Source organism: Panthera leo, chromosome E1, assembly GCF_018350215.1.
Source record: "Panthera leo isolate Ple1 chromosome E1, P.leo_Ple1_pat1.1, whole genome shotgun sequence".
Classification (NCBI taxonomy): Eukaryota; Metazoa; Chordata; class Mammalia; order Carnivora; family Felidae; genus Panthera; species Panthera leo.
In genome coordinates, this window is record NC_056692.1 from 37,352,806 (window position 1) to 37,379,620 (window position 26,815).

Sequence of the window (26,815 nt, forward strand, 5' to 3'; positions counted from 1 at the left end):
ATCGTCCTTCACAGATATCATGCTTTGCTTACAAATTGAAGGTCTGTGACAACCCTGTGTAGAACAAGTCTATTGGCCCCATTTTCCCCCCAAAGCATTTGCTTACTTTATGTCTCTGTGTCACATTTTGATAAGTCCTAAAATATTTCAAACTTGTATATGTTATGGTGATCTCTGATGTAACTATTATAATTGTTTTGGGGTGCCACAAACTGCACCTATGTAAGACCACTAACCTAATCAATAAATGTTGAGTACACTCAGAATGCAGATGTGATGGAAACAGCAAAATAACTAGAAATGGAGCCTGAAGGTGTGAGTAAACTGCTGCAATCTCATAATGAAGCATGAATGGATGAGAAGTGGCTCCTTTTTTAAAAAAAAATATTTTAATGTTTGTTTATTTTTGAGAGGGAAAGAGACAGAACACAAGTGGGGGAGGGGCAGAGAGAGAGGAGGAGTACACAGAACCCGAAGCAGGCTCCAGGCTCTGAGCTGGCAGCACAGAGCCTGACACAGGACTCGAACCCACGAACCGTGAGATCATGACCTGAGCTGAGGTTAGATGCTTAACGGACTGAGCCACCCAGGTGCCCTGATGAGGAGTTGCTTCCTACGGGAAAGCAAAGAAAGTGGTTTCTTGAGATGGAATCAACTCTTGGTGAAGATACTTTGAAAACTGTTGAAATGACAAGAGCAATCTGGAATATTACATAAACTTCACTGATAAAGCAACAATAGGATTTGAGAGGACTGATTCCAATTTTGAAAGAAGTTCTACTGTGGGTAAAATGCTATCAAACAGTATCACATGCTACAAAGAAAGCATTCAAGAAAGGAAGAGTCAACCAATGCAGCAAACTTCATTGTTGTCTTATTTTAAGGAAATGCTACAGGGGCATCTGGATGGCTAGCTCAGTCAGTTAAGCACTAGACTCTTGGTTTTGGCTCAGGTTTGTGAGATTGAGCCCCAAATCGGGCTCCATGGAGCCCACTTGGGATTCTATCTCCCCCATCTCTCTGCCCCTCCTCTGCTCACATTCTCTCTCTCTCAAAAATAAACGTTAAATAAAAAAGAAAATGCCACAGCCACCTCAATCTTTAGATCAGTCAGCATCTATCAACATCAAAGCAAGACTCTCCATCAGCAAAAAAAAAAAAATTGCGATTTGCTAAAAGCTCTGATAATGATTACCATTTTTTAGCAATGAAGTATTTTTAAGTTAAGGTATATACATTGTTTGGGTTTTTTTAACCACATAATGCTACTGCACACTTAACAGACTATAGTATAGTGTAAACATAACTTTTATATGCACTAGAAAACTAAAAAAAACTCATTTGATCCACTTTACCATGATTATTTACTTTATTTCAGGGGCCTGGAACCAAACCAACCTGTACTATCCCCCAGATATGCCAATAGTGTGTTACCTGACCCTAATACAATTACTAGAAAAGCTCCAGGTACATCTAAATATTCCATGAATCAGAAAGTATTTTGAACTGAATTATAAAGACACTATATGTCAAAAAAACGTGGAAGCAGATCAGTGGTTGCCTGGAGATGGGGAGAGAAGGAGAAGAATGGATCACAAAGGGGCATGAGGAAACACTGCAGGGGTGATGGATAGGTTATCTTGGTTGTATCCATTGGTCAAAAAGTATCAAGTTATACATTTTATTTATTTATTTTAAGAGAGAGAGAGAGCACGAGTCAGTGAACAGGGAAGGGGCAGAGGGAGAGAGAGAATCTTCAGCAGGCTCCACACCCAGTGCAGAGCCCAACAGGGGGCTGGATCTCACAACTGTAAGATCATGACCAGAGCTGAAATCAAGAGTCAGACACTCAACCGACAGACCCACCAAGGTGCCCCCAAATTATACATTTTAGTACACATGGTTTATTACATGTCCAATAATACATAAATCTTATAAAGCTGTATTTAAAAAAAGGAAAGAAAAAAAGAGGAGAAGGCAGGAGGAGTTGCAGCTGCATCAAACCACAGTCACTGCCTGGAGAATTTTCCCCAAAACAAAAAAAGTGTGGGATGCACCTAAAAGTGGTATATTTTTAGAAGGAAACTTTTTAGCTTTAAATGAATGTACTACTACAAAAGCAACTAATAAGCCAAGCAACCATCTCAAAAAGTTTAAAAAAAAAAAACAACTGCAAAACAAACTTGAAGAAAGGAGAAGGAAATAATAAAGAGCAAAAGTTAAGGAAACAGAAAATAAACATGCAATTGAGGACTTAAAATCAAAAGTTGGCTGGGTGGTTCAATCAGTTAAGAACCCGACTTCAGCTCAGGTCATGATCTCACGGTTTGTGAGTTCAGGCCCTGCATCAAGCTCTCTGCTGTCAGCACATAGCCCACTTTAGATCCTCTGTCCGCCCCCTCCTCTGCCCTTCCCCAGCTTGTTCTCTAAATAAATAAACAAACAAACAAACAAATAAATAACACAAAAGTTGATTCTTAGACTAATAAAACTGAAAAGACTTGGGGACTGAAGGGGAAAAAAGAAAAGTCATGAGGAAATAAAATACGGTTGACCCTGAGCAACACGAGTTTGAACTGTGCAGGTTAACTTCTACATGGATTTTTTTAAATAAATACAGTACTGTAAATGTACTTTCTCTCCTTTATGGTTTTCTTTTTTTATTTTCAATTTTTAAAATTGTATTTTAATTCCAGTACAGTTAACATACACTGTTATATTAGTTTCAGGTGTACAATATAGTTGTTCAGCAATTCTATACATTCTCAGTGCTCATCAAGACAAGTGTGTTCTTCGTCCCCTTCACCTGTTCCCCCCGCCCCCCTGCCCTGTAGCCATCAATTAGTTCTCTACAGTTAAGAGTCTGTTTCTTGGGGCACCTGGGTGAGCATGAGCCCCGCTTCAGGTGAGCCCCACTTCTCTTTACCTCTTTCTCTGCCCCTTGCTCACTTGCCCCCTCTTTCTCTCTCAATAAAAAGAGTATGAAAGAGTTTGTTTCTTAATTTCTTTTTTTCCCCCTTTGTTTCGTTTCTTAAATTCCACATAAGAGTAAAATCATATGGGTTTTGTCCTTCTCTGACTTATTTCTCTTAGCATAATGCTCTCCAGCTCCATCCATGTTGTTGTCAATAGCAAGATTTCAGTTTTTATGGCTGAGTGATATTCCACTGAGCGCACGGGCGCGTGCGCGCGCGCGCACACACACACACACACACACACACACACACACACACACTACATCTTTATCCATTCATCCGTTGATGGATACTTGGGTTGCTTCCACAATTTGACAATTGTAAATAATGCTGCAATTAACATAGGGGTGCATATATCCTTTCAAATTAGTGTTTTCATATTCTTAGGCAAATACTCAGTAGTGGAATTACCGGATCGTATGATAATTATATTTTTAATTTTTTGAGGAACTTCTATATACTATTTTACACAGTGGCTACAACAAACTGCATTCCCACCTTATGGTTTTCTTAATAACATTTTCTTTTCTTTAGCTTACTTTATTGTAGAAATACAGTATATGATACATATAATACACAAAATATGTGTTAACTCTAGGTTGCTGGTGAGTCTTCCAGACACAGTATGCTACCAGTACTTAAGTTTTGGAAGAACCAAATTATATGCAGATTTTCAACTGAACAGGAGGTTGGTGCCCCTAAATCCTGCAATGTTCAAGGATCAACTACTTATAAAAAAGTACAGTAAATTTATAAAGTTATTACTTATGTAAAAAAATATATAAATAAATAAAATGATATTTTGTTATATGAGATTTGGTAGCTAAGATCCTTTGTAATGTTAATATGTTGAAACAATTTACAGTAGAGTTTTTCAGTGTTTTGTGGCAGCTCCAAATATGAATTACAAGTCTGCCAAGATGCTGATTTCCTTGGCCCTTGGGTCCGCCAGATAGTGCTTGAACAATAAGATACTTCTGTCACCCTCCTTGTGTGACACTCTTCTTTCCAGTGTACCAAGAAAACATTATCATTTTCTATGAATGTCTTGGGGAAAAAAAAGTTAAGAAGCACTGATTTGGAGAATAACTCTTCCAGCTTTGCCTTTAAGAACAGCATACATACTATCAAAAAGACAAAGATAATAAATAGGTGGTGGCAGGATGTGGAAAAAAGAGAACTCTCGTATAGTGCCAGTAGAAATGTAATTGGTACAGCCATTATGGAAAAGTTATGAAGGTTCTTCAAAACATTACAAATAGGGGTGGCCTGGGTGGCTCAGTTGGTTAAGTGGCTGACTTTTGGTTTTGGCTCAGGTCATGACGTCACAGTTCATGAGATCAAGTCCCGAGCTGGGCTCTGTGCTGAGCCTGCTTGGGATTCTCTCTCCCTCTCTCTCTCTCTGCCCTTCCCCTGCTCATGTGTGCATACATGCTCTCTCTCAAAATAAATAAATTTTAAAAACTTAAAAAATAAAAAATAGAGCTATCTTATGATCTTGCAATCCCACTTCTAGATGTATACACAAAGGAAATGAGATCAGTATCTCCCACATTCATTGCAGCATTATTCACAATAGCAAGACATGGAAACAACCTAAGTATCTGCCCCTAGATGAATGGATAAGGACAAGGTGGCGGGGGGCGCACGTGTGTGTATGTACATAATGGAATATTATTCAGCCTTAAAAAAGGAAATTCTGGCATTTGAGAACATGTTTAAGAACAACATGAATGAACCTGGAGGACATTATGCTAAGTGAAACAGGCCAGAAACAGACAAGTACTGAGCAATTATTACTTGTATGTGGAATTCAAAATAATCAAACAGAAGCAGAGAGTACAATGGTGGTTGCCAAGAGCTAGGGGGATGGGGAGACATTAATTAAAATGTACAAAGTTTCAGCTATGCAAGATGAATACTTCTGGAGATCTAATACATAGCAATGTGACTATAGTTAACAAAACTGTTTTGTATAGTTGAAATTTGTAAGAAGGTAAATCTTAAATGTTCTCACCACACACACAAAAAAAAGAAATGAAGAAAATTAACTGTGTGAGGTGATAGATATGCTAATTAGCTTGTGATGATTACTTCATGATGTTATGTATCATAAAACATCAAACTATGTATCTTAAATATATATATAATTTTTATTTGCTAATTATACCTCATTAAAACTGGGGGTGGGGAACTCAGCAAATACAAAATTATATTATAGAATCCATTTTTCTTTTCCATTTAATCCAAAAATTACATAATTTACAATTTTCATGCTCTTCATTGTCTTAATATTTTTTTTTTTTTTTTTTTAAATTTTTTTTTTTTTTTTTTTTTTTTTTCTTCAACGTTTTTTTATTTATTTTTGGGACAGAGAGAGACAGAGCATGAACGGGGGAGGGGCAGAGAGAGAGGGAGACACAGAATCGGAAACAGGCTCCAGGCTCCGAGCCATCAGCCCAGAGCCCGACGCGGGGCTCGAACCCACGGACCGCGAGATCGTGACCTGGCTGAAGTCGGACGCTTAACCGACTGCGCCACCCAGGCGCCCCATCTTAATATTTAAAACACTGGGGATGCCTGTGTGGCTCAGTCAGTTAAGCATCTGACTCTTGATTTCAGCCTAGGTCATGATTTCATGACAAACGTGGGTTTGAGCCCCACATCTATGCTGTCTGCACAGAACTTGCTTGGAATTATCTCCCTCTCTCTCTGGCCTTCCCCCACTCACATTTGTGTGCTCTTTCTCAAAAACAAACTTAAAAAAAAAATGAAACACTATACAAAATCATCTTTTTAACTTTAGGGACAATCTTTTTTTTAATGTTTTTTTAATAATTTTTAAAATGTTTATTCATTTTTGAGAGAGAAAGCACACAAGCAGGAGACGTGTAGAGAGAGGGGGACAGAGGATCCGAAGCAGGCTCTGTACTGATAGATGTGGGTCTCAAACTCACAGACCACAAGGTCATGACATGAGCCAAAGATGGACGCTCAACCAACTGAGCCACCTGGGCACTCAGAGAATCTTAAGCAGGCTCCACACTCAATGCAAAGTCCCATGCGGTGCTCAATCCTCTGACCCTGGGATCATGACCTCAGCTGAAATCAAGAGTCAGACACTCAACTGAATGAGCCACCCAGGTGCCCCAGTACAAAATCTTTACAATTAGCAGATATTTTGACTGTATTCCTCAAAGGGAATAAAATACAAATTAAAGTTAATGACAAAATAATCCCAAATATAATGTAATTTTGTTACCCATAAAAGTCAATACCATAAGCATATGAAGAAATTCAGTCCTAACAAACATGACACTCCATCTCTTTAGATTTTACTTCATTTTACTAAATATTTACCTATTATATATCAGATACTATCAAAGACCACAGAGGAAAAAGAAGGAATCATGGCTCTTGGTCCTTAAGGAACTTAGATTCTAATAAGTATGGACACAAACAAGTACTTACAATATGGTGTCGTTAAATTAATAACCAGCAACAGACTGTAGACCCTAGAAGCCAAACTACCTGGATTTGCATCAATTACCAGTCTTATGACCTACCATACATCACATGACCTCTCTGTACCTGAGGCTGTTGTCTCTATGAATATGTAACACACTCTGCCTGGCATACAATAAACCATGAGTTCTCCAGTATTTTTATCATTACTACTAAACATGATCATTATTATGAAAAATGATACACGTGACTGGGCCCCTAACCTGGTCTACAGATTATAGGGAACCTAACCTAATTTAGGAAGCCAATGTATCTTTTATAATCAAATGACAAGTTATCTAAATTCTTAAAAACAACAGCCACTAAAGCAATCCATATCACGTTAAAGCTGTTTAAATAACGTTAAAAACCCACTAAATACAAATAAGATAAATTTTAAAACTATGATACACTGATATACTTTATATTCGTACATAACCTTATGGAACCTGGACTACTCCTTATCAGAGTTTTCCATTACCGTTCAAAACCAACTAAAATGAAAGCGAAAGAATTTAAGTGTGCACAACTCCAAACGTCATGTTTCTCATTTCTGACTTGTACTAAAAAGGAAGAAAAGGGTTGACTAGCAGTATCGTTTGTCCCTCCTTTTTTTAAAAAAAAAAAATTATTTAATCTCTACACCCAACAGGGGACTTGAAATCACAATCCCAAGACTGAGTCATATGCTCTTTCAACTGAGCTGGCTCAGCTGGCACCCCCAATTTGTTCCTTCTAATGCAAGAATATATTCAATCTGACGCCAAGTTGAGCTAATCGTACTTACAGATTACTTATTTTAAAATGCATGCATTTTGTATAGAAAGCAAAATACAGTTTCATATATAAACTTAGATATCCCAATAAGATCAGGAATTAGAAATTTAAGATTTTATCTTGGGGCGCCTGGGTGGCTCAGTCGGTTAAGCATCCGACTTCAGCTCAGATCATGATCTCACAGTTCTTGAGTTCAAGCTCCAAGCTGGGCTCTGTGCTGACAACTCTGAGCCTGGAGCCTGCTTCAGATTCTGTGTCTCCCTCTCTCTCTGCCCCTTCCCCATTCACATTCTGTCACTCTCTAAAAAATAAACACTAAAAATGTTTCAATTAATTTTGAAAAATGTTTATTTATTCTTGAGAGAGAGAGAGAGAACCGTGAACCACCCAGGCACCCCTACTGTGTCAAATTTTTAACACATATCAAATTACCTGCTGTAGATATGATTATCAAATATCCTCCTAAAGAGTTGCTTCATTTTATATGTCTAATGAAGAGTACGAGCCTGTGTTCTGCTTTTTATGAACCCGTTAGTAGTAGGGTTAAATATTTTTTCATCTACTTATTGGCCTTTTACTTTTTGTAACAATTATAAATCTGTAGTATTTCTGTCCAATTTTATATTGAACATACATTTTATATACTGTATTTATTTATACAATAAAATGTTCAAATAAAAATATTATTTTTTCATTTCTTAGAGTAGAATAGAAAGACTGATAATAACATCCAGTGTGGTGACAGTATAGATTGATAACAATACTCAGGATAAATGGCAATATAAGGAAATGAACAGTCCTGGGATGCCTGGGTGGCTCAGTTGGTTAAGCATCCAGCTCTTAATTTCAGCTCAGGTCATGATCTCAGAATTTGTGGGTTCAAGCCCCGCATCAGGCTCTGTGCTGATGGTGTGGAGCCTGTTTGGGATTCTGGCTCCCTCTCTGTCCACTCTTTCTCTCTCAAAATAAATAAATAAACTCAAAAAAAATTTTTTTAAAAAAGGATATGAACAGTCCTATATTCTTGACAGGCATGTAAAATGACACAACTTTTTAGGAAGGATACTTGATAATCATAGCTACAACAGATAATTTGATATGTGTTAAAAATTTTTAAAGTACTTTTTTATGCGTAATACAATTTATAACTATATTCTCACTGGTACACAAGATATCCTTTGCACTACCGTTTACAACAGCCAAAAAAGGGAGGGATAATGTGCATTAAGAAATGGCTTTAGTGGGGGCTCCTGGCTGGCTCAGGTGGGACAGTATGTGACTCTTTATCTCAGGGTTTTGAGTTCGAGATGCACGTTGGGTGTAGAGCCTACTTTAAAAAAGAAAAGAAAGAAATGGCTTGTAAAATGACACATTTATACCAGGTTTTTATGAGACAGATCTATGTATATTGTCCTAAAAAGTGAATATCACCTTAGTTTAAAAAAGCAAGTTCTAAAGCCCTGTATATCAAAATCTCACTTCTGTAAATTAAAGGGAAAAATTTGCACATATAAAATAATTCATATGACATTATTAACAGTGCTTACTTCTGGGGCTAGAGGGTAGGTGGTACAATGAAGGGAGGGAAAAAAAGGACTTTTTATTTTATATTATTATTTTTTTAATGTTTATTTTTTTATTTTGAGAGAGAAAGAGAAAGCAAGCACAGGGGAGGGGCAGAGAGAGGGAGAGAGTCCCAAGCAAGCTCCATACTGTCAGCACAAAGCCCGACATGGGGTTCAATCCCATGAACCATGACATCATGACCTGAGCTGAAATCGAGTCAGATGCTTAACCGACTGAACCACTCAGGCACCCCAACTGTTTATTTTATATTCTAAGTTGTTTGATTTTATGACAACAAATATAAACTTTCTTTGTCATTAAAAAAAAAATAAACAAAATAATATATTAAACACCATGTTAATGAAGATAACCCATAACTGTTTTGTAATTCTTCACATTTTAAAAATTATTCGTATGCAATGTTTACAAAGTATTTTAAGCTTTAATAACCATCTTCAGATCATTAAACCATCATCTTAATACTTACTGATGATAATGTGTATCCGGATTGAGGCCAATAATTGTACCTACAAGTAGCTGAATGAGGGGCACCTGGGTGACTTAGTCATTCAAGTGTCTGACTTGATTTTGGCTCAGATCATGATCTTGTGGTGTGAGATCAAGCCCTGCGTGGAGCTCTGTGCTGAAAGCACAGAGTCTGCTTGGGATTCTCATTCTCTCTCTCTCTCTCTCTCTCTCTCTCTCTCTCTCTCTCTCCACCCCTCCCCCACTCATGCTCTCTCTCTCTCACTCAAAATAAATAAAACATTTAAAAAATATATTTTAAACACAACTAGTTGAATGAAATACCATCTTCTACAGATCTCATAATGAATTGTTTCACTTTTTTTTTTTTTAAAGCAAGCTCTTAGCCCAATATGGGGCTTGAACTCACGACCCCAAGATCAAGAGTCACATGCTCCACCAACTGAGCCAGCCAGGCCCCAGTTATGTTTTGCATTTTTAAATGATGCATCTAGACTTCTGCTTCTGGCTATCACAGCTTAGGTGGTATCAGAACAATTATAAAAATCGGATTAAAGAACTTTTAAGTGTTTGAATGGGAATCACATAAAGAACAACTCTATATTCACAGGTTCTTTATTCCCTTGCTGCATTTTCTGACTCCTAAACAGAACACAGAGGCCAATGAAGAAAGGAGAGCCATAAAGCTTGCAGCAGTCTTGCTGGGCTGAAGACACAAAAATTGGAATTCAGAACTACCAAAGCAGCCAGAATTCAAATGGCCAATATCCCAGAAAAATGGAATAACAGATTGTCTAACATTCTTTATTCAATTTTCCCTCAAGACATTTGGTGACTCCTAGATTTCAGCAGTTTTATGACGGGAGGGAACTAAATACTGAATTTCAGGGCCCAAAAGGGAAAGGAAAACCTTAGTAAACACCCCTGACCAGGCTACAAACCCGGAATAAGAGCAGTTTAGAAAAAACAAACAGATTCAATTGTATCAAGATGATCTTGCTTATTAATAAAAGATTGAAAGCTTTCCCCCTAAGGTCAGGAATAAAACAGTATGGCTGCTTTTGCCACTTCTATCCAACAAAGTACTAGAGGTTCTAGACAGAGTAATTAGGCAAGAAAGAGAAATAAAAAGCATTCAAATTGTAAAGAAAGAAGTAAATGTTCTCTGTTCAGAGAAAAATGACCTTATATATAGAAAATCCTCAGGGTTCCAACAAAAAAACTGTTAGAATAAGCAAATTCAGCAAAGTTGTAGGACACAAAATCAACATACAGAAATCAGCTGCATTTCTACACACTAACAATGAACAATTTCAAAAGGAAATTAACAAAACCATTCCATTTGCAATAACATCAAAAATAATATAAACATACTCAGGAACAAATTTAACCAAGGAAGTGAAAGACTCATACACTCAAAACTAAAAAATGGTGCTAAAAGAAGTTAAAGAAGATATACAAACAAATGGAAAGACATCCCTTGTTTATGATTAAAAGTCAATATTAAGGGGCGTCTGGGTGGCTCAGTCGGTTGAGCGTCCGACTTCAGCTCAGGTCATGATCTCGCGGTCCATGAGTTCAAGCCCCACATCCAGCTCTGTGCTGACAGCTCAGAGCCTGGAGCCTGTTTCGGAATCTGTGTCTCCCTCTCTCTCTGATCCTCCCCCGTTCATGCTCTGTCTCTCTCTGTCTCAAAAATAAATAAAACGCTAAAAAAAAATTAAAAAACAAAAGTCAATATTAAGATGCTCATAATCTCCATGGGGCACCTTGTGGGCTCAGTCAGTAGAACATGTATGACTCTTGATCTCAGGGTTGTGAGTTCGAGTCCCACGTTGGGTGTAGAGATTACTTAAAAATGTTTTTTTTTTTTTTAATTTTTTTTTTTTTTTTTAACGTTTATTTATTTTTGAGACAGAGAGAGACAGAGCATGAACGGGGGAGGGGCAGAGAGAGAGGTAGACACAGAATCGGAAGTAGGCTCCAGGCTCTGAGCCAGCAGCCCAGAGCCCGACGCGGGGCTCGAACTCACGGACCGCGAGATCGTGACCTGAGCCGAAGTCGGACACTCAACCGACTGAGCCACCCAGGCGCCCCTAAAAATGTTTTTAAACTTAGAGGCACCGGGGTGGCTCAGTCAGTCAAGTGTCCAACTTCAGTTCAGGTCATAATCTCATGGTTTGTGAATTTGAGCCCCATGTCAGACTCTCTGCTTGTCAGCATAGAGCCCACTTCAGATCTTCTGTCCCCCTCTTTCTTTGCCCCACCCCCACCAAAAATAAACAAACATTAAAAAAATGTTTTTAATTAAAAAAAAAAGATGTTCATAATATCCAAAGCAATCTATAGATTCAGTACAATCCTTCTCAAAAGCTCAACAATGTGTTTTGCAAAAATTTAATAACCCATCCACAAAAATCACATAGTATCTCATAAAGACCTTTAGAGCCAAAACAACCTTGAAAAAAGAACAAAGTTGGAAGTTTCACATTTCCTGATTACAAAGGTATAGTAACCAAAAAAAAAAAAAAAAGTGTGGTACTAGCATACAGACAGACATACAGACTAATGGAATAGAATCAAGAGCCCAGAAATAAACTCTTACATATATGATCAAATGATTTTCAACAAGGGTACAAAAATTATTCAATGGGGAAAGGTAATCTTTAAAAAAGAAATAGTGCTGGGGGGCACATGCACCCCAAAGTTTACAGCAGTGCCACCGACAATAGCCACAGTATGGAAAGAGCCCAAATGTCCATCGACAGATGAGTGGATAAAGAAGATGTGGTATATATATACAATGGAGTATTACTCAGCAATCAAAAAGAATGAAATCTTGCCATTTGCAACTACATAGATGGAACTAGAGGGTATTATGCTAAGAGAAATTAAGTCAGAGAAAGACAAATATCATACGACTTCACTCCTATGAGGCATTTAAGATAAAAAACAGATGAACATAAGGAAAGGGAAGCAAAAATAACATAAAAACAAGGAAGGGGACAAAACATAAGACTCTTAAATACAGAGAACAAACTGAGGGTTGCTGGAGGGGTTGTGTGTGGGGAGGTGGGCTAAATGGGTAAGGAGCATTAAGAAAGGCACTTGATGGGATGAGCACTGGGTATTATACACAGGGGATGAATCACTGGAATCTACTCCTGAAATCATTATTGTGCTATATGCTAACTAACTTAGATGTAAATTAAAAAAAGAAGAAGAAAAAGAAAAAGAATAGTGCTGGGAAAACTGGATATCTACACGCAAAAGAATAAAGTTGGACTTTTTAAAAAATGTTTATTTCTTATTTATTTTGAGAGAGAGAGAGAGAGAGAGAAAGAGAGAACAAGCAGGGGAGGGGCAGAGAGAGAGGGAGAGAGAAAATCCCAAACAGATTCCACTCTGACAGCTCGAAGCCCAATGTGGGGCTCCATCCCACAGTCTGTGAGATGGTGACCTGAGCTGAAATTAAGAGTTCACACTTAACTGACCAAGTCACCCAGATGCCTCTAAAGTTGGACTTGTTGAATCACCATACTGTACACCTAAAACTAACATAACACTGTAAGGGTTCCCCCTGCCTTTTTTGGGAATCTCTACACCTAGCATGGGGCTCAAACTCACAACCCAAGATCAAGAGTCACATGCTCTTTAGACTGAACCAGCCAGGCACCTCTATAACACTGTATGTTAACTGTACTGGATTAAAATACAAAACTTAAAAAAAGAGCTCAGGGTGCCTAGATGGCTCCATCAGTTAAGAGTCTGACTCTTGATTTCAGCTGAGGTTATAATCTCATGATTAGTGGGATTGAGCCAAAGTCAGGCTCCAAGCTGAGTGTGGAGCCTGTTTGGGATTCTCTCTCTCCCTCTCTCTCTGCCCATCCCCCATTTGCACTCTTTCTCTCTCTCTCAAAAATAAAATAAAAATAAAACTTTTTTTAAAAATGAGCTCAAATCAATCAAAGACCTGAATGTGAGAACTCACACTACAAAACTCTTAAAAGAAAATGCAGGTGCACCTGGATGGCTCAGTCGGTTGAGTGTCCGACTTTGGCTCAGGTCACAATCTCACAGTTCATGAGTTCAAGCCCAATATCGGGCTCACTGCTGTCAGCTTGTCAGTGCAGAGCCCACTTCAGATCCTCTATCCCCCTTTCTCTGCCCCTCCTCTGTTTGTGCTCTCCCAAAAAATGAATGTGTTTTTTTAAAAATGCAAAAGTTTCAGGGGTGCCTGGGTGGCTCAGTAGGTTAAGCATCCAACTTCGGCTCAGGTCATGATCTCGAGGTTTGTGAGTTCGAGCCCTGCGTCGGGCTCTGTGCTGACAGCTGAGAGCCTGGAGCCTGCTTCAGATTCTGTGTCTCCCTCTTTCTCTGCCCCTCACCTGCTCACGCTCTCTGTCTTTCAATAATAAATAAACGTTAAAAAAAAAAATGAAAAAGTTTCTGGGAATGCAAACTGGTGCAGCCACTCTGGAAAACAGTATGGAGGTTCCTCAAAAAACTAAAAATAGAACTACCCTACGACTCAGCAATTGCACTACTAGGTATTTATCAAAGGGATACAGATGTGCTGTTTTGAAGGGACACATGCACCCCCATGTTTATAGCAGCACTATCAACAATAGCCAAAGTATGGAAAGAGCCCAAATGTCCATCAATGGGTGAATGGATAAAGATGTGGTGTGTACCTATATATATATAAAATATATATATATATGTATGTATATATGTATGTATATATATTTATATATAGTTATATATATAAATATATATATTATATATAATATACATACATTATATACATAATATATAATATAAATACATATATAAATATAATATATAAAATAGGTATATTATATATATTTATGTATTTATATTATATATATAAATTTTATATATATTTTATAGATATAGATTTTATATATATTTTATATATATAGATTTTATATATATTATATATATATATAAATTTATACATATAAATTTTATATATATATAAATTATATAGTAAATATATATAAAATATATATAAATATATAAATTTATATATAAATATACAAGAATATATAAATTTATATATAAATATACAAATATATAGTATATAATATATTGTATATTTTTTAGATATTATATTTATATAAATATATATTATATTTATATATAATATACATATATTATATATAAATATATATTATATATACAGTGGAATATTACTCAGCAATCAAAAAGAATGAAATCTTGCCATTTGCAACTACATGGATGGAACTGGAAGGTATTATGCTAAGCGAAATGAGTCAGTCAGAGAAAGACAAAAATCACATGACTTCACTCATATGAGGACTTTAAGAAACAAAACAGATGAACATAAGGGAAGGGAAACAAAAATAATATAAAAACAGGGAAGGGGACAAAACAGAAGAGACTCATAAGTATGGAGACAGACTGAGGATTACTGGAGGAGTTGTGGGAGGGGGGATGGGCTGAATGGGTAAGGGGCATTAAGGAATCTACTCCTGAAATCATTGTTGAACTATATGCTAACTAATTTGGATGTAAATTAAAAAATAATAATAAAATTAATTTTAAAAATGCAAAAGTTTCATGACATTGGATTTGGCAACGACTCCTTGGATATTATGCCAAAAGCACAAGCAACAAAAGAAAAAGCTGAACCTCATCAAAATTAAAAACTGTTGTACATCAGAACACAATCAACAGAGTGAAAGGCAATGTACAGAATGTATGAGCATGCATGAGCCAGGAAGAGGCAGAGGAGAAGGAAGAGACAGAATCCCAACCAGGCTCCACGCTGCCAGCGCAGAGCTTGACACAGGGCTTGAACTCAACTGTGAAGTCATGACCTGAGCCAAAACCAAGAGCTGAACACCCAACTGACTGAGCCACACAGATGCCCCCCATCTCATTATTAAAGACCTATTTCCCGTGGTTCTTTTTACTCAGTACATCATGTCTGGGTCTCAAAAACTATTGGAAGGCATACTAAAAGGCAGAAAATGCAATTTGAAGGACTAAACAAACATCAAAACCAGAGTCAGTTATGACAGGAATGTTGGAATTATGTGACCAGGATTTTTGTTTTAAACTATGATTGATATGCTAAGAGCTTTAATGAAAAAAGTAGACACGTGCAAGAACTGACAGATAATGTAAGCAGAGAGATAGAAATACTAAAAAGGAATTTAAAAAATGATAGAAATCAAAAACAGTAACAGAAATGAAGAATGCCTTTGATGGGTTGGTTGTTAGACTGGTCATGGCTGAGGAAACCATCTCTGAGCCTGCAGACATGACAAAAGAAACCTCCAAAACTGAGGGTAAAAGTGGGGGAAGGGACGAGGGGGGGAGCAGAACAAAATGTCCAAGAATTATGGGAAAACTTTAGGTGTAACCATGATGGGACTACCAGAGGGACAAGAAAAGTAAAGGAATGGAAGCAATATTTGGAGCAATAAAGGCTGAGAATTTCTCCCAAATTAATGTCAGATACCAAACTACAGATCCAGGAAGCTCAGAGAAGACCAAGCAGGATAAATGTAAAAAAAAACAAAAACAAAAACCAAAACCTCTAAACCTAGGCATATCATATTCAAACTTTAGGAAATCAAACATAAAGAAAAAGTCTTGAAAGAAGCCACAGGGGAAAAAAAAACACTTTATTTATAGAAGAGTAAGATAAGGATTACATTCAACTTCTCATCCATCACGCTAGCAAGAAGAGAATAGAATGAAACATTTAAAGGGAAGAAAGAAAAACTAGAATTCTGTATCCTTGAAACTGATCCTTCAGTGGCATTCACTTTCAAATGCCCCCTCTCTGTAAAGAGAGCTTTCATATTATTCTTACTTTCTGTTCTTACATTCTAATATGCTTTTGCCGGCTGCTCATTAAAGAAAAAAAAAAAAACATCCTTCGAAAGTGAAATAGAATACTCCTCTCAATCTGGCTGTGAACCTAAACTGTTCTAAAATAAAATTAAGTCTTAAGGGACACCTGGGTGGTTCAGTAAATGTCTGACTTCAGCTCAGGTCATGATCTCATGGTTTGTGAGTTCAAGCCCTGCATCAGGGACAGTGCAGAGCCTGCCTGGGATTCTCTCCCCGTCTCTGTCTCTCTCCCACTGATATGCACGCATGCACACACGCGCTCTCTCTCTCTCAAAATAAATAAACTTAAAACAAAATTAAGTCTTAAAAACAAGTGAGGAAAAATAAACTTTCTCAGATAAACAAAAATTGAGGGAATTTGTTACCAGTAGACATGCTTCGCAAGATATGTTAAAAGAAGTTCTTTAGGGGCTCCTGGGTGGCTCAATCAGTTAAGCATTGGACTCTTGATCATGATCTCAGGTCATGATCTCACAGTTTATGAGACCGAGCCCTGAGTCAGGAAGCTTAGTTGGGATTCTCTCTCTCCTCTTTCTCTGCCATTCCCCTGTGCATGCACTCTCTCTCTCTCTCTCTCTCAAAATAAACATTAAAGAAAAAAGTTCTTTAGAGAAAAGGAAAATTATATAGGTCAGAAACTTGGATCTATACAAAGGAAGAGCATTATAGAATGAATAAATGAAAGTAAAATAAAAATATTTTTGTTGGGGCGCCTGGGTGGCGCAGTCGGTTAAGCGTCCGACTTCAGCCAGGTCACGATCTCGCGGTCCGTGAGTTCGAGCCCCGCGTCAGGCTCTGGGCTGATGGCTCGGAGCCTGGAGCCTGTTTCCGATTCTGTGTCTCCCTCTCTCTCTGCCCCTCCCCCGTTCATGCTCTGTCTCTCTCTGTCCCAAAAATAAATAAAAAATAAAAAAAAAAAAAAAAAAAAAAAAAGAAAGAAAAATATTTTTGTTATTTTTAAGTGATCTAAACGATAATTTGTTCAAAATATTAATAATAACAATGTATTTGATTAGGTTGGCTTTTGTATGTGTGTGCGCGCGCGCATGTGCTTATGCATAAGGGAAATGAATGATAGCAATGATACAAGGCATGGCAGGAAGGAATTGGGAATATTTTGTAATTATATGGTGCCTGTACTACTTGGGAAGCATGATGGTGTTATATGAAAGTGACTGAATTAGTTATAAATGTACACTGCAAAATCTAGGGAAACCACTTAAAAAAATTTACAGATTAAAAGTAAAGGGATGGAGGGGTGCCTGGGTGGCTCAGTCAGTTGAGCGTCTGACTTCAGTTTAGGTCATGATCTCACAGCTTGTGCGTTCAAGCCCCACATTGGGCTCTGTGCTGACAGCTCAAAGCCTGGAGCCTGCTTCAGATTCTGTGTCTCCCTCTTTCTCTCTGCCCCTCCCCCATTCACACTCTGTCTCTCTCACTCAAAAATAAACATTAAAAGAAAATAATTTTTAAAAATGTTTAAAAAAGTAAAGGGATGGAAACAGATACACTAACACTAATGAAAACAAGTGCAAGTAGCTGTATTAATTTCAGACAGAGCTGATTTCAAAGCAAAAAGAGAGGAACATTACATAACGAGAGAGGGGCCAATACTCCAAGAAGACATAACAGTCCCTACTGTGTATGTGTCTAACAACAAAGCATCAAAATACATGAGGCAAAACCTGACAGAATGGCAAGGAGAAATACATGAATCTAGTATTAGAGCTGGAGACCTTAACATCCTATCAGAAATAAATAGACTCAGCAGCAGAAAATCTGTAAGGATACAGTTGAACTCAACAGCACCATCAATCAACTGGATACAATTGACATCTATAGACTATTTCATTAAACAGAATGTGTTACACATTTTACTCAAGCTCATTTGGAACATTCATCAAGACAGACCATATTTTGTGTCATAAAACACACTTTTAACTAATCTAAAAGAATACACATCAAGGCGCCTGGGTGGCTCGGTCAGTTAAGTATCTGACTTTGGTTCAGGGCATGATCTCACGGTTCATAGGTTTGAGCCCCACATCAGGCTCTGTGCTGACAGCTCAGAGCCTGGAGCCTGCTTTGGATTCTGTGTCTCCCTCTCTCTCTGCTCCTCCCCCGCTCATGCTCTGTCTCTCTCTCAAAAAGAAACATTTTTTAAAAATTAAAAATAAATAAATAAGAGAAATCTAAAACCTCTGCTTTTTGACCACAAAGGAATTAAACTAGAAATCAGTAACAGAAAACTAGCTGGAAAAATTCCCAGATACTTGGAAATTAAATTATATATATATATATAAATATATACATATATACTTATATTTTATATACATATATAATATATTTATATTTTATATATATAATATATTTATATATTATATATATATATAATATATTATATATATATAAAATAACACACAGGTCAAAGAAGAAATCTCAAGAGAAACCTTTAAATATTTTTAACTAAATGAAAATGCAAATACAACTTATCAAAGTTTGTGGGATTCAGTGAAAGAAGTGCTTAGAGGGAAATTTATAGTACTGAAAACATATATTAGAAAAGAAGATCTAATTTCAATTATCTAGGGGTGCCTGGCTAGATCAGTCAGAAGATACAACTCTTAATCTTGGGGTTCTGATTCAAGCCCCATGTTGGGTGTAGAGTTTACTTATAAATAAATAAATAAAATCATCTAAGCTTCCATGTTAGGAAACTAGAAAAAGTTTTTTAAATCCAAATTAAATCCAAAATAAGCAGACAAAAATAAGTAATAAAAATTTGAGCAGAAATCAATGAAATTTAAACTAGAAAAACAGGGGGCACCTGGGTCACTCAGTCAGTTGAGTGCCCAATTCTTGATTTTGGCTCAGGTCATGATCTCATGGTTTGTGGGATTGAGCCCTACATCAGGCTCCATGCTGACAGCACAGAGCCTGCTTGGGATTCTCTCTCCCCCTCTCTCTCTGCCCCTTCCCTGCTTGCACGTGTGTGCTCTCTCTCATTCTCAAATAGACTTTAAAAACATAATAAAGGAAAATAAAATAGAAAGTCAGTAGAGAAAAATCAACAAAAAAACACACAAAACTGATTCTTTGAAAAAAAAAAATCAATAACCCTCTAGCCAGGTTAAGGGAAAAAGAGAGAAGACACAAATTACTAAAATCACAAGTGAAAGAGGGAACATCAGTACAGACCCCATGGACATTAAAAAGATAATACAGAAATATTATAAAGAAGTCTCTGCCCACAAATTTAAAAACCTCAATGAAATGGACCAATTCCTTGAAACACACAATCTACTAAAACTCACACAAGAAGAAACAGATACTCTGAATAGCTATATATCTATTAAAGAATTCAATCAATAATAATCCTCCAAAACAGAAAGCACAGGCCCAGATAGGTTCACTTGTGAATTCTACCAATCATTTAAGTAAGAAATTATATACATTCTCTATACTCTCTTCCAGAAGATAGAAGCAGAACTCATTTTATGAGTTCCTAACTTCCTAACTCATTTTATGAAGTCAGCACTACCATAACATCAAAACAAAAGGCATACAAGAAAACTATCAACCAATATCTCTTATGAATGTAAACACAAAAATCCTCAACAAAATATTAGCAAATCAAATGCAGCAACATATAAAAATATAAAAAGAGGGCCGTCTGGGTGGCTCAGTCAGTTAAGCATTCAACTTCAGCTCAGGTCATGATCTCACAGTTTGTGAGTTTGAGCCCCATGTTGGGTTCTGTGCTGATAGCTCAGAGCCTGGAGCCTGCTTCAGATTCTGTCTCCCTTTCTCTCTGTCCCTCCCCCATAAATCCCCCTCACTCAAAAATAAATACATGTTTAAAAAAAAGAAAAAGAAAAAAATATATAAAAAGAGTTATGGGCCATGACCAAGTGGAATTTATCCTAGAATGCAAGGCTGTTTCAACACTCAAAAATCAACTAATGTACTTCATCATAAGAGCCTAAAGAAGAAAAATCACACAATCATCACATGTACAAAAAGCATTTGACAAAATCCAATGCCTATTCATGATAAAAACTCTCAGCAAAGTAGAAATGGATGAATTTCTTCAACTTGAAATTCCAAGCTTTCCAGCTAAGATGAGGAACAAAGAAAGCAAAGATATCCCTTCTCATCACTGCTTTTCAACGTTGTACTGAAAATCCTAACACAGTAAGACAAGAAAAGGAAACAAAAGGTATACATACTGGGATGGTAGAAATAAAACTGTCCTTGTTCATAGATGGCATGGTCATGTAGAAAATTCAAAAGGATTAGCAAAAAACTGGAACTAATAAGCAATTATAATAAGGTTGCATGATATAAGATTAATACATATAAGTCAATCACTTTTCTATATGCCAGTAATGAATAAGTGGTATTTAAAATTAAAACCACATTATCATTTACATTATCATATTCAAAAATGAAACAATGAGGTATAAATCTAACAAAATATATAGAAGATCTGTATGAAAAAAACACAAAACTCTAACAAAAGATACCAAAGAACTAAATAAATAGAGAGATATTCCATGTTCATGAGTAAGAAGGCTCCATACTGTCAAGATGTCATTTCCTCCCAACTTGATCTATAGATTCAATCCCAATCCCAATCAAAATCCCAGCAAGTTGTTTTGTGGATATTGAACAACTGATTCTAAAGTTTATATGGAGAGGTAAACAACCTAGAATAGCCAACACAATACTGAAGAACGAAGTCAGAGGACTGACACTACCCTACTTCAAATCTTACCATAAAGTCTACAGTAATCAAGATAGTGTGGTTTTGGAAAAACAAAAGGCAAGTATATCAATGGAAGAGCATAGAGAGCCTAGAAATAGATAAATACATAATTTAAATACATAAGTATTTAATGCAGTCATAAATACAGTCATATTGATTTTTGACATAGGAGAAAAAGCAATACAAGGGAGCTATCTTTTTGATATATGGTGCTGTTAACTGGACATCCACATGCAAACAATCTACACATAGACCTTACATCTTTTACAAAACCTAACTCAAAATGGATTATAGACCTAAATGAAAATGCAAAGCTACGAACCCCCTGGAAGATAACATTGGAGAAAACCTAAATGATCTTGAGTATTGTGATGGCTTTTTATTTTTAAAAAATTTGTTTTAAAACATTTATTTATTTTTGAAGGAGAGACAGCATGAGTGAGGGAGGAGCAGAGAGAGAGGAAGACACAGAATCTGAAGAAGGTTCCAGACTCTGAGCAGTGAGCAGAGAGCCAGATATGGCACTCCAATTCGCGAGCTGTGAGATCATGACCTGAGCCAAAGTCAGACACTTAACCGACTGAGCCAACTAGGTGCCCCAGTGATGACTTTTTAGATAAAACACCCAGGATATAATCCATGAAAAAGAAATGATAACCTGGACTTAATTAAAGTCTAAAAATTCTGCTCTGAGAACGACAATATCAAGAGAATGAAAAGACAAGCCACAGATTGGGAGAAAATATCTGCAAAGGACACAGCTGATAAGGACTATTATCCAAAACATACAAAGGATTCTTAAAACTCAACAATAAGAAAAAGAACAATCCAGTTAATATTGTGTAAATGATCTGAACTGACATCTCACAGAAGATGATACACAGATGACAAGAAAGCATATGAAAGAGTTTCAACATCATGTGATTAGGCACCTGCAAATTAAAACAGCAATGACATACCACTCTACACCTACTAAAATAGCCAAAATCCAAAACACTGATAACAACAAATGCTTGGGAGCATGCAGAGCAACAGGAACTCTCACCCATTGATGGTGGGAATGCAAAATGATACAGTTACTTTAGAAGACAGTCTGGCAGTTTCTTACAAAACTGAACAGTTTTGTTTTTTAAATAATCTCTACATCCACTGTGGGGCTCAAACTCACAACTTGGCAAACAAGAATTAGATGCTCTACCAACTGAGCCAGCCTGGGACCCCTAAATGCACTCTTATCATAGGATCCAGCAACCATGCTCCTTGGTATCTATCAAAAGGAGCTGAAAACGTACATCCTCACAAAAACCTGCACGTGGATATTTATGGCAACTTTACTCCTAACTGCCAAAACTTTAGAGTAACCCAGAAGTCCTTCAATAGGTAAATGGACAAATAAACTGGTATATACAGACAATGGAATATCATTCAGAGCTAAAAAGAAATGAACTCTCAAGCAATGATGAAAAGACATGGAGAAACTTGAGTGCGTTAATACTAAGTGAAAGAAGCCAATCTGAAAAGGCAACATACTGCACTATGACTCCAACTATATGACATTCTAGAAAACACTATGGAGACAATAAAAAGATTAGTGGTTGCCAGGGGTTAGGAAGGAAGACTGCACAAACAGGCAGAGCACAGAGGATTTTTAGGGCAGTGAAACAGTTGTGTGTGGTACAGTAATGGTGACTACATTTGTTAAAACCCATAGAATGTATAACACCAAGAGTGAACCCTAATGTAAACTATGGACTCTGAGTGTTAATGAGGTGCTAATGTAGGTTCATCTACTGTAACAAATGTACCATTCTGGTTCAGGATGCTGATTATGAGGGGAAAGGGGGTGGGTGGGACAAGGAATACATGGGAAATCTGCACTTTTTACTTGAAACTGCTCTAAAAAAATTAAGTTTACTAGCACAAAAAATAAAATCAGAGGCGCCTGGGTGGCGCAGTCAGTTAAGGGTCCAGCTCTTGATCTTGGCTCAGGTAAAGATCTCACCGTTTATGAGTTCAAGCCCCACATAGGGCACTGTGCTGATGGTGCAGAGCTCGCTTGGGATTCTGTCTCTCCTCTCTGCCCCTCCCCACCTGGGTGTGCACACATGCTCTCAAAAGAAACTTTGAAATGAATGAACGAAGGGGCGCCTGGGTGGCTTAGTCAGTTAAGCGTTTGACTTCGGTTCAGGTCATGATCTCACAGTTCGTGAGTTCGAGCCCCGCGTTGGGCTCTGTGCTGACAGCTCAGAGGCTGGAGCCTGCTTCAGATTCTGTGTCTCCCTCTCCCTCTCTCTCTCTCTCTCTCTCTCTCTCTCTCTGCTCTCCCCGACTCGCACTCTGTCTCTCTCTCAAAAATACATAAACGTTAAAAAAAAATTTTATAAAATGAATGAGTAAATAAATAAAATCACCATTTAATTCAGAAAACAGGAGGTCCTGAAAGTTACCAAAGACCTGGGAAAATATCCGGTTCTTCAATACAGCCTGGAGTGGTGGTTAGCTTCTGCATTTACATACCCATTCTTCAGAAGAATAATAGCACATGATAGACTTTTATGTTCAAAATCCCCAAAACTCAGTATACTCAGGACCGGTAATTAAACCAGAGACAAAATAAAAATAAGAGCTCAGAAATAAGGCCATTTTAGTGCCCCCAAAAAGCTAGCTACCTAAGAAGAGGTATTATGCTAGATTCTGAATCTTTAAAAAGTATATACCACTGGAACACATACAGCAAACTAACACAGTTTGATGAATATATTTAATAGTAATACAGCACAGTATACATCAGTTTCAATTAAAAACTAGAAAATTTTCGCACGGGGTTTTTGCTCTTCTTTTTTTTTTTTTTTTTAATGTTTATTTTTGAGAGAGAGAGAGAGAGAGAGAGACAGACAGACAGACAAAGCATGAGCAGAGGAGGGGCAGAAAGAGAGGGAGACACAGAATCCAAAGCAGGCTCCAGGCTCTGAGCTGTCAGCACAGAGCCTGACGCAGGGCTGCACCTCGTGAACCTCAAGATCATGACCTGGGGTGAAGTCGGATGCTTAACTGACTGAGCCACCCAGGGGCCCCAGGGTTTTTGCTCTTTTTAATGAGACTGCTATGCTCACGTCTTATTTTCATGTCCAAATGATAAAGAATATGCATAACACACCACAGTTCCCTGGGAGGCTGCAAATTCAAAAGAAATCAATATAGCTCACAAAAACGTTGCTGGCCAGAAAAGTTCTTTAAAATTTGAATATTTACGTGAGACGTGCACTCTTTGGTTTGGCCTCTGTTCCAACACACTTGTTTTCCTATATCCAGTCCAATTCATTCATGTTTTATTATTTGCTTAATCCCAACAGTAACTTTGGTTTGAGACTCCTACTCTACACTGTTATTTATAATTAAACTCATACTTTGATTCTTTATTTAAAATTTCCTTATGGGGGTGCCTGGGTGGCTCAGTCAGTTGAGCGTCTGACTTCAGCTCAAGTCATGATCTCGTGTGTCATGGGTTTGAGCCCCACGTCGGGCTCTGTGCTGACAGCTCAGAGCCTGGAGCTTCGGATTCTGTGTCTCCCCTCTCTGCCCCTCCCCTGCTCATGCTCCCTCTCCCTCTCCCTCTCCCTCTCCCTCTCTCAAAAATAAACAAACATTAAAAAATTAAAAAAATAAAAATAAAATAAAATTTCCTTATGAAATTCTGTATCATATTTCAATATATTTGTATTAAAAATGGGTATTTTCCCTTCTGTTTCAATTTTCCAGATTTGAGAGCTAGCACTTAATTGGTCATGCGTGTATTTTCCGAATGATGACAAAAACAACTCTATTGCAAAGAAATGGTAGTTTATTAATGTTATTCCTCAACCACACTTAACTGTATGACAGAATATATATTACTAATAGGCTTATAAAGGCCTGTTGAAGCTTATGATCAAGTGTTAGGAACCATTCCTTTTTTTCAAGTTAATAGTTTTGTTCTGAATTATTAATATCTGGCAGTATTTCTGACTAAGCTGTTTCCTTTCATTAAACACATACATGTGCTCTTATGCACACACCGAAAAATAGAATTCTACTTCAAGAATAAATGTGTTAAAATTTACATGCCTTACAAATAAACCAAAGTGATACTAGTGGACCTGAAAGTATGTATTAGAACCTTCTATGAAATATTATGTCGCCAACGGAAAACTGTTTCCTTATACAGCTAATGCCACAAACATACCTGACAGAGTATACACTAAGGGAAAAGTTGGTACAAAACTTTCAAGTGATCATTCTCCATGTGCTTATGCCCAAGCCATCTATTAACGATAAATTAAAAAACTCTTTACCTGTCAGGACCTGAGTTCAGGCACTCAAAAGTTTCGTATTTCTCTTGCAGAAGCTGATGACAATACTAATCCCTGCCCTGTGTAGGGAGGTGCACTCCTTGTACTGGGGCTTAAGTGCTAGTGATTTCACCAACCCTTGAAGTGCAGAACAGTAAAAAAACAGTTTTCAGCCGTTTTTCTTACTGATTTCTCATTTTTTAAATACTATAAAGATCTCAATTAGGTTTTAAAATAAATTATTTCTGTTTAAAAGGCAGTGCCTTAGTTTAAGGAGACACATGCCAATAGGTCTTTCTGGGTTACTGCACATATCATAAGATGGCCTTTTCTCATCAATTAAAAACTTACACAGAGAAGCAACAATTTTGTGCTTTCAAACGATTTTCTGATTTTACCTTAAAGCACCAAGATTTAGTGGTTACAGATATGTAAATCAGTTTTGCAGAAGGCAATCTGTAAGTATTAACAAGTACCAGACTAGATGAGATTAGCTGGGTTTAAAAAATGAGTCCTATTGACTCAAATATTCCTCTGCCAACTCATACAGTCCTAGAAGGAGCTGGCAGTCAAATTTCCAACTACTAATTTCTAAAGAAACAACGTGTTGTACTCTCCCATAAGGTAAAAATCAAGAAATGCTACTCTGTCCAAGGGCAAAATTAAGCTGGGTATGTATCTAGAAGGCCAAATCTATCTGTTTCTGACTGAAACCTTAAAATACCACATTAATATAATTTCCCCTCTTCTTATCCCTTAAATTAGAGGTGCTTACACATGACCCTAGGTTTTTCCCATTGCTGTAGGAGAAATGAGTTGAAAAATATACCTTAGCTAGTTTTGAAGAAAATATTTTAAGTACCTAAAAAAAATTAATATTTTATCTGAATCTCTCTTCAAATCCCCTTACTTCCTATAAGCTTTCATTTCTCTTCTGACCCTCTTAGTGAGAACACAGACACTGCTTCCTTGATATTCAGGCTGGTATGAGCTTGGCACCATTCAGTTATGCATATTCGAAGCATTTAAGTTCTCTGAATTCTTTCCTGGCGTTTTAGTAGAGGAAGATAAAAACAAACCTGAGCTGAAACCATGCCAGCCGGAGGGTGCACATGTATTTTACTGGGCACCATTTAAAAACTCTGTATGAAATTTAAATGTTCTCTACCTGTAACAAAACATGTTTGCATTGATATGCGTGGCTAAGGTGCTTATATTTTTCTTCAAAGGTAAAGAAATTAAATCATCCCTCTTTCATTTACCAAACAATTGCTTTAATGTTGGCACTCACTCAAAGTCCATTGGAAGGATCTGTTCCTCTAACTTAAAATCACTGCAGTTTGATCTCATGTACAATCGAACATCAGTACTTCTTGGCAATGATCTGCTCAACTGATACTTTTTTTTTTTTTTTTTTTTTTTTTGTCTTGCTATGGACAAAACAATCTAAGAAAAACTCACGAAATAAATACTGCCTGGTCATAAAATGTTACTTGTAT

General features: G+C 37.1%; 1 protein-coding gene across 2 annotated transcripts in view; it reads right to left on the reverse strand.

Moving 5' to 3' along the window:
- Positions 1–26,815, reverse strand: part of NPEPPS (aminopeptidase puromycin sensitive) — a 93,671-nt gene that overhangs the window by 56,018 nt on the left and 10,838 nt on the right. The window contains exon 1 of one of the 2 annotated variants that reach the window (XM_042916582.1): positions 25,320–26,728. The exons of the other annotated variant lie outside the window; for it this stretch is intronic. The gene's annotated coding sequence lies outside the window, so the exon portion shown is untranslated. Of the gene's footprint in view, positions 1–25,319; positions 26,729–26,815 lie in introns of those variants that run through there. 2 annotated transcript variants of the gene reach the window in all.